Source organism: Quercus lobata, unplaced genomic scaffold, assembly GCF_001633185.2.
Source record: "Quercus lobata isolate SW786 unplaced genomic scaffold, ValleyOak3.0 Primary Assembly Scq3eQI_53, whole genome shotgun sequence".
NCBI classification, from domain to species: Eukaryota; Viridiplantae; Streptophyta; class Magnoliopsida; order Fagales; family Fagaceae; genus Quercus; species Quercus lobata.
The window spans coordinates 469,442-478,847 of record NW_022154704.1 but is presented as its reverse complement, the minus strand read 5'-3'; the positions used below and the strand labels follow the sequence as shown (position 1 = coordinate 478,847).

Genomic DNA, 9,406 nt, shown 5'->3' with positions numbered 1-9,406 from the left:
ATTAGCCGCTACTGATGTTTAATATTTTTTGTAGCATTAGTAGTTTCAATATATCTGGAAATAAGACTTGATGCTGTTAATGAATGAGTGTTTTTAAATTCACGATTATTTCTGCTTCATACCATTTTCTCTTTTAGTAGGCAAATATCATTAATCTTTTCGGATGATAAAAAGCCCTCATTATGAACTAAATTTTAATTGTCTTCATAAAGACATGTAATGTGATTTTCTGTAGCACTTTTGTGTTGAATGCATACCTTTTGTTTCTTTCTTCAGATTTGTCTCTAACAAGTTTTTTAGATCACTTATGCTTTTTTGTTTTTGGTTGTTGCAGACATCATCTTTCTTTCTTCACATTTTTAAGGTTCAGTTTACAAAGAAAAGAATACAGACTGGAGGGAGAGTGGGGCTACAGTTAATGCTATTTATTAGGTATTAACTTCGATGTAAAATTTGGACAGTTTTGGCTGTTATGATAACAGAGTGGGGCTGGCACAAAGATGATAGAGGGAGAGCATTGGTAATTGGGGGAGAAGATTTTGAGGTGTTGGGGCTTTTGGGCCTTTGAACTGCCCTAGTCATAACTTTACAATGGGTTAGAAATGATAAATAATTTAATGTAAATATCTTTTATATCTGTTCAAACGTTTAAGATAAACTTAGCAATTGAGTTAGTCTTTCATTGGTTTCTGTAAATGCATCAGTTTCTCTGAACAGAAATGAAACATAGAGTAATTCTAAATAGGTATTGCATATTTATGTGTATGTAGAGATATTTGGAGGTGCTGGGGAAGCTGTTGCTGATCTGAAGCAGCTGTTCTCCCTTGCTGAAAAGTTTGGTTATGCTGAATGGATTGAATTTGATGCATCTATTGTCCGTGGGCTTGCATACTACACTGGTATTGTGTTCGAGGTGTGATTTTGTGTGTTGTTTTTCCTTCTTTATGTTTTGATAAGAATGTAACTGTAGAGTAAACTGGAGTTAAAATCAAAATACTTCAATCCACTTATAATGTTCTAAATATTAACCATTTCTGATTTCTTTACTTATTAAAAAAAAAAAAAAAATTGTTCTGCATTTCTTGGGAACAGCATTCTTATCTGTGGCTTGCATTGCTTGATAATCTCAGACAAAATAAAGAAAGTATTGCCTTCAAATTTAATGAGTAATGGCCTTGAAATTGCAATGAGTTTTTGTAAAGAAGACTGCTTTAGAGGCTATTGTCCAGCCTGTGAGGGCTAAAAGTTGCAGGTGTCATCACATTGACCATAAGTATAGCTCTGAGATTTTTGGGTGCTGAAACATGTACAGAAATATAATAAAAATATGAGTTTGAGCGAATGTGTTAATTTTTATTTTTTAGCTTTATTATTTTACACCCAAACAATGCACTAGAATATTTTCAAAGTTCTTTCAGGTGTATAATTACTTGTGCTGGTAACATCGCGGCATAATTATGACTTGTGAGAGTATTAATCATTTAATTGTCGCTAGCTTTTGCATGAAGCCAGTGGTGTGTAGCATGAGTCCTGGTGAAATATTAAAATTCCAGATGTGGCAAACTGATGAAACTCTCTAAGATAGAGATGGATGTGTGTTACAGGTTCTGCATGCAAGGAAAACAAACACTGCACTGAAAAACCATTTAATTTATAGCTACGAACTGCTATATTTTTAAGGATGAAATACTTTTACCCATATGGAATGGTCCCAAATCCTTTGTAGTACTTGATCATAGAGATTAGTCTTCATTTCGAGATTGTTTTGGTGCAGCTATTCTTTAACTGATGTGTATGCTTCCTTTCATTGAATTGGAGACAAGCACATTGTATGAATTCTGTGCGTGTGTGTGTGCGCGCTTGCTGGGTCTCTTCTCTGTTTTGTTCAGTTGGTGAATTTATCAATGCTTCTATACTTATTAACCTTGTGCTTCTACTTGTAGACTGATCAAGTTGATGTCCGAATAAAACCTGTTCATTTAGTTGGAAAATCTCTTGATTCTGTTGTCTTTTGAATATACTTAACACAACTCATTTGTTTAATGCTTACTAATTAAGCAGCTGCCCTTGAAGATCGATTGTTAGATTTTGAATATATATTTTGCTACAAAGCATATCATCTCAACAATTGTGAATTTTTTTTTTTTTTTTTGTATATATATATATATATATATATTTTTTTTTTTGGTGCATGATTGTGGTTTAAAAAAAAAAAAAAAAAAAAAAACCTTATTTTGAGGGTCAAGGGTCTTAAATAACCTTATTTATTAAGGGTTGTAAATATAAATCTTTTAAAACTTGGTAAAGGGTTATTTGAGGGTCTCTTGACCCTCAAAATAAGATAGAGCACTTGTTTTGAGGGGCACGAAGGCCTTCAAATTTTCATTTTCGAACGTATAAGTTTTGATGGTTATTAAGGGTCAATTGGACTCTTAAAATAATATTTCTCAAAGTTTCTTAATACCTTTTTCAAGGGTTTTAACCCTTGAAAAAAGTCAGATTTGTTGTAGCATGTACATGTAACCATGCCGAGATACAAAGCCTTGATATTCAATAAATATAAAAGGAAAATGATAGAGATGTAAACTTTTACAAATTGTTGATATGGAGAGTGATTATTAGTAAATAAAAAAGTGATGTTATTGATGGGCTTAGATGAGAATCAATAAAATTTTGGTCGCAACAATAGTTTGTAAAAATATTATAAAATAATTTATAATTGTAGCATTACTCAATATAAAAACTAGGGCTATAAACAAGCCGAGTTTTGTCGAGTAATGAATGTTCAAACTCGATTTGACGGCAAAAATAGAATGTTCAAGCTTGGCTTGAGCTTGATACAAGTTTACAAATAATGTTCAAGCTTGAGGTAGTTATAAAATATAAAAACTTGACCTCGGCTTGGCTTGATTTATTAGTCAAGCTAAGCTCGAGCTCAATATCAAGCCCAAACTCAAGCTCAATATCATGCTTTTGAGCTTGAGATCCAACATTCAAGTTTATTATCTAGCCTATTTGGTTTGGATGAGTGGTCTCAATTTATAATTAATTAAAATTTTAGAAAGATATGAGTTTACTTGTCAAGCTCATATCAATTTTATTACCAAATTCATAAATAAGCCTAGGCTCAATTTGTTCTGTTACTTTTGTATCGTGTTTTGGTGTTCATGAGGTTGTTCATGAACAATATTTTTTACTCGGGCTCGGCTCGTTTATTAAACAAGTCTAGAACTAAAACTTAAGTTTGACTTGTTTATAAACAAACAGACATGAACGAACTTTTTATCGAGTCAAGTCTGAGTTGTTTATGAATGATTTTGTTCATTTACAGTCCTAATAAAAACTATTAAAAAAATAATAAATGCTCTAAGTTTTACAATAATATGGGCATGAAACGAAATAGTTGTTAAATATTTCCTAATACATATCATACAACCCAATTCAAAATTCTATGAATTTGGCTTAAGAAGAATGTGCTAGAACACTTGACATAACCATATATTTTCACATAATAATAATTAATATACTTAATATATAATCCAACATATTAATATTTATTTTTTAATTTGTAAAAATTTGATATGGCATATTGGTATTGGAAGGTTTAAATTGGGATTTTTACATATGATCATTATTGAAATTACATGTCACATATAAAACATCACATGTCCCTTAAAATCACTTACCATCATTTTTCATCACTTATTTAGTTATTTATTTTTTATCAATTATCAACCCTTATTTATTAGTGGAATGTGCCAATTTGGTCTTAGAATGTTACATCATGTACACATAATCAAATGTTTTCTATGTTTTACTTAAAAAAAAAATACATAATCAAATGTATTTTTTTTAAAAAATAAATATTCAAAGTAAAGTAGAAAAGGTTTTAATCCACTTAATTGTATGTTTTATTCTTTTATGGAAAAAGTTTGTGTAATGCTCCAATAATTTGTTTCCAAACTAGTTTGGAGGAATCTTTCTCCCACCTTTATGTAACGGTTGAAAATACCATCCATGTATACTTTTAAACTTTTAGTTGCATAAATTTTTTAATGAGTTATGTGAGTTATTTAAATACTATACATGGATAATGTTATAAATTAGAAATTGACACATAATTAGTTGAACGACTGTTCAAGAATGGCCTTTCAGCCACAACACAGATGACTCAACACGGGCTGCCATACAACAAGCCCTTGGACTGCCAGCAATTCAACATTATGAGAAGTACCTAGGACTTCCCTCCTTTGTTGGGAGGAATAAGAAAGCATGCTTCACAGACATTAAGGAACGTATTTGGAAACGAATGCAAGGCTGGAAAGAAAAACTCTTATCCCAAGCTGGCAAGGAGATAATTATCAAAGCAGTCATTCAATCGATACCGGCCTATTCCATGAATGTTTTCAAACTGCCAAGATGTTTATGTAAGGATATTGAGGCCATGATCCGAAAATTTTGGTGAGGCCAAGGTGATGCTAGGAAAATCCATTGGGTGAAATGGAGTACCCTTTGCACTTCAAAATCAGTCGGAGGAATGGGGTTTAGAGACTTGCAATTGTTCAATAATGCCCTTCTGGCTAAGCAGGTCTAGAGACTATTTCACCATAAGGACTTTTTAGCTTACAGGGTGTTTCAAGCTAAATTTTTTTCGGGTGGGAACATTTTTGATGCAGTCATTCCATCTAGGTGCTCTTATGCTTGGCGTAGTATCCTCCAAGCTAGAGATGTCATTTTGAAAGCGGCTGTATGGCGGGTTGGGGATGGAAGATCAATTAGTATTTGGGAACAGAGGTGGGTGCCAAATCTGAGTACTAGCAAGGTTGTCTCACCGAGAAGTAATTCGCATGTAACCTGGGTTAGTGAACTCTTCCTGCCAAACTCAAAATCTTAGAATGTGGAGCTGCTGAATAATATCTTTTATCCTTGGGAAGCTGAGGAAATTAGTAGGATTCATGTTAGCCCCTATTGCCAAACCGGTACTTATGTTTGGCCTCTCACCTCAAATGGGGATTACTCTATCAGAAGTGCTTATAAAATGCTGGTTTCGGAGGTTACGGCGAGTGTTCAAGCCTCTTCCTCAACAGACAACTCGGCAAAGGTTTGGAAAGGTGTATGGCGAATCTGGACTTCAAACAAGATAAGACACTTCATGTGGAGGGCAGTCAAAGACTCTTTGCCTACTAAAGAAAACCTGCACAAGCGCTAGATTCCCTTGGATGAATCTTGTTCTCTCTGTGAGGAGTATCAGGAGACAAATCTGCATGCACTATGGTTATGTGGTCATGCTAAATCAGTGTGGAAATCTGAGGTTGGTTTCTCTGTGTACTATAAGAAGCAATATAGAAGCTTTATGGATCTGTTTGAAGTGGTGCTTGAGAGAGGTTTAGTCTTTCATGTGGCTTGGTTTTCAATAGTGGCTTGGAGTTTATGGTAGAGATGGAATAAATTGAGGGAAAAACAACCTACATGGCCTCTTCATGAAATTTGTAAGTGAGCAAAGGATTTGGTGCTGGAGTTTTTTGAGATCCATGAACCCCAACCACCTCCTAGACGATCGGATCTGGTGCGGTGGTGCCCTCCGCAGGCTGGTTTCTTCAAAGCAAATTTTGATGCTACAGTTTTGGATGGTTCTAGATCAGCAGGTATTGGGGTGGCAATCCGTGATCATTTAGAAAAGATTATTGCAGCACTCAGCCAGAAGATTAGACTACCTTACTCGGTGGACCTTGCTGAAGCTTTGGTGTGCAGCTGTGCAGTTCTGTTTGCACAAGAGTTAAGCCTCTTCCATGTAGAATTTGAAGGTGACAGCTTGCGGATTATCCAAGCCATCAACAATGCGGGTGCAAATTTGACTCTTTTTGGCCATGTAATTGAGGGAATTCAGTGCCTTTGTTCTAATTTACACAGATCAGTCTTTAAGCATGTACAGAGGGGGGGTAATAAGCTTGCCCACGCCCTCGCTAGAAGATCGATTATAGCTGCTGATTTTGATGTGTGGGTAGAAGAACTACCCAGTGACTTGGTTGATGTATTCCAGTCGGACTATTCTTTTAGTTAAATAAAATTTTCTTACCTTTCCCTCAAAAAAAAAAAAAAAAAAAAAAAAAAAAGGTTGAACGATATTCTTTCAAATTGGTTAATAAGTAAACTTTGTCGTAATTTTTGTATTACTTTGTAAGCTTTTTTTTCCCCCTTTAAAAGATGTAACATCTTAAAAAATGCAATATGGATTATCTGTTAGCCTTTCTCCTCTCCATCACAGGAAATGATGATGAAAAGAAAATGCTTGTCTCCAAACTGGATTAGAATTATCTTTTTTAACTCATTATGTGATCATTTATAAAATTATCTATATGTATGTGTATTACATATATATTACTTAAATAAATTATATGTCTTATTTAAAAAATTATGTGACTAAAATTACACATAAATATAATATTTTTTATCGTCACATGATAAGTTGTAGCAAAATAACTCAAGCCAGTTTGGAGTCAAACTCTTTTTTTTTTTCTTTTTCTTTTTTTCTTTGAAAACAATAATTTGCTCTTATTATCTTTGATAACTTCAGATTCTATATTAAAAAAAGACTTTAGAAGTTTAACTTTTTTAACTTGAAAATAATAATTTGCGCTTATCATCTTTTAATGACTTCAGATTCTATATTAAAAAAAGACTTTAGAAGTTTAGGGGAAGTTTGGTATACTATTTTAAACAATAATTTTTAGTTTTTAAATAATATTACATGTATTTTTACATATTTTTCACCAACACATATTTTTAAACAACAAAACACATATTTTTAAAAGCATGTACCTAGCACCCTTGACCTTTTTGACTTGAAAAAAATAATTTGCGCTTATCATCTTTGATGATTTCAAATTCTATATTAAAAAAAGACTTTTGATTCTCGACATGACAATAGTGGGATAATGCAAAAGTGGTGGGCAATAACCAATAGGCAATGGCCAAGCCCACGTGATCACCTCTGTTTTTTGTTTCTATAATTCTATCTCCTCTTATCCGAAAAACTATGGCATAATCACATTTTTTTGTCCTCTTCAATCGATCATTTTCTTTTTCCCATTCACTTTTTCCATTATGACCTTTCGTTCATTGCCCATCAAATCAATCATGTTGCTTTTAGTTTGGCCAATCACTCAATAAAGGGGACTGCAAAGTTCCTAATCATTCAACCCAAGAATGACGACCAACTGGACTATGTGAATCATGTCAAACAACCTTCGAAGCTATTGCATTTAAAAATAGACTTAAAAATAAGACCTTATACCATCAATTGACAAGGGAATTAAATAGCAATTGTTGAATTTTCTTACAATTTTTTTTTCTCGTGTTTCCACTTTCCTTACTGTTTCTCATTGACATAACGTCAACCTTATTTGTTTTAGTACGATATTAATAAAGTTTTTCTTTTTTAGTATCTAGCTATTCTTTAGGTGTATATAATCTCCCGTCCAATACACATTATGTATTAAAATGAAGAATCTTTTTAAAATGACCCATATTTTTTGTTTAGAGATTTCAAAAACTGAATCTCATAATTAATTTGCACAATGCATATATAATGAAAAATCATATGCTAAAAAATTATATATATATATATATATATATATAAGCTTATATTAATCACTAATGAATGAAGAATAATTATCTATCTTTACACAACCAAATGCACTAATAAATTGTTGTAGAGTATCCTTGGGATGCCCGCTTTTAAAGACAATTATAATCCAACGACATGGATGTTAGAAGTTAATTCAAATTCTCTATTGAATCTGAACTTTGTGTAGGTTTAATGAGATTACATAAAAGCAAAAGAGTCCTTATAATTGTCACCCACCATTCTCGGTTTCTTGATGCATCCTAATTGCATAGCATTTTTATATTCACATGTGTATATATATACACACACACACACACATGTGTATGCAAATTATGTCACATTCTTTGCAAAGTATATAAATCATGATCAATGGATACTTCATATTTTTTTAAAAAAATTATTATCTTCATTATTTTGCAGTTGTTAGCAAATTTAGGTCTCCATGGATTTTTAAATTCTATAGCCTAATTTCCCCTTTGTTGCTTTTATTTTTAAATGAATCTCCTCTTCATTTGTTAATGCTTGATTAAAAAAACATAAAATATATATATATATATATATATATATATATATAAAAGAAGATTTTTAAATGTGTACTCTTTGTGTAAAAATATAAATCGTTAAAATTATTTTGGTACTTCACTACATTATAATAGGGAAAAAAAAATTGGATAATGCAAGAGGAGTGCGACAAAGAAATTATGGGTGATAGAAATGGTCCTACCTAAGCTAGGAGATACAAAGAATGGTCATGGCCCAATAGGATTCTCACAACTCTCACCACATCATTATATCTTCTTTTTTCTTTTCTTTTTTTTTTTAATTTTTTTTAGTGAGAGTTTCAGTCTATGACGTTTGTTTTTTATGATAACTTTTTATTATTAGATCAAGACATTAATCGGTTTTTGGTGTAGATAGAAATTAAATCTTATATCTTTTATTTAATTATCAAAAAATTTATCAATTAAGTTAACCGAAAACTTTCTCAAAAAAAAAAAAAGTTAACCAAAAACTACAATATTATTATAGCGATTATAAGAAGATAAAGCAAAAGTGGTGGGCAATGGCCAAACACTTTTGATTATTCATTTACGTTTTTTTTTCCCCCATTTTAGCAATTTTGTCTTCATTTCAGCAATCATTTTTCATTATTAACTTTCATTTTCATCCTACTTTAGTTTTGGCCAATCACTCGGTTGAGGTGTGGACCGCAAGGTTCCTATCGATCAATTCAATGGTTGCGACCTCCGAATATCTTGCATAAAAAAATAAAGTAAAATTCAGAGACTGTATCCTTATCTCAATAGAATAAGAAACCAACCCTACAAGTAACCTAGTTACCAGGGGCGTAGCCAGGAATCTTTATATGGGGGGGCCGATTCAAACCATGAAGGTTGAAATTGACGACGATGAATATCATCATTGTATGGATAGTTTATATTTTTAGGTTGATATGGACCTTCTTTGAGATAAGCTTGTCAGATTTCATCTTGTTTGTTGATAGAGAATTTACATATTTTTTTACGTGATCCTGGATCACGATCTATCTCTTCAGATTGAATTCTGGAACATTTGGAGGGGTCTGGTGTTCATAAGGCATCGAAGTATCAACATTTGTTTCTACAACCACAGGTGTCTTAATTTCTAAATTGCTAACATCTTTTTTCTTAAAAAATGCATCAATTATTTTTTGTTTGCTCATAATTCTTTTAACTTTAAGAATATGACTCAAAAATTAACCTGAAAAGAAGTTTAAAAAATAAAATTTAAATTAGAAAT

At 32.1% G+C, this 9,406-nt stretch overlaps 1 long non-coding RNA gene across 1 annotated transcript; it reads left to right on the top strand.

Moving 5' to 3' along the window:
- The first annotated feature begins 262 nt into the window (after window positions 1-262).
- On the top strand, window positions 263-1,970 carry LOC115972807. The gene is made up of 3 exons (XR_004087543.1): window positions 263-432; window positions 771-913; window positions 1,944-1,970. It is a non-coding gene; the product is annotated as an uncharacterized LOC115972807 (long non-coding RNA).
- Window positions 1,971-9,406: the final 7,436 nt, after the last annotated feature.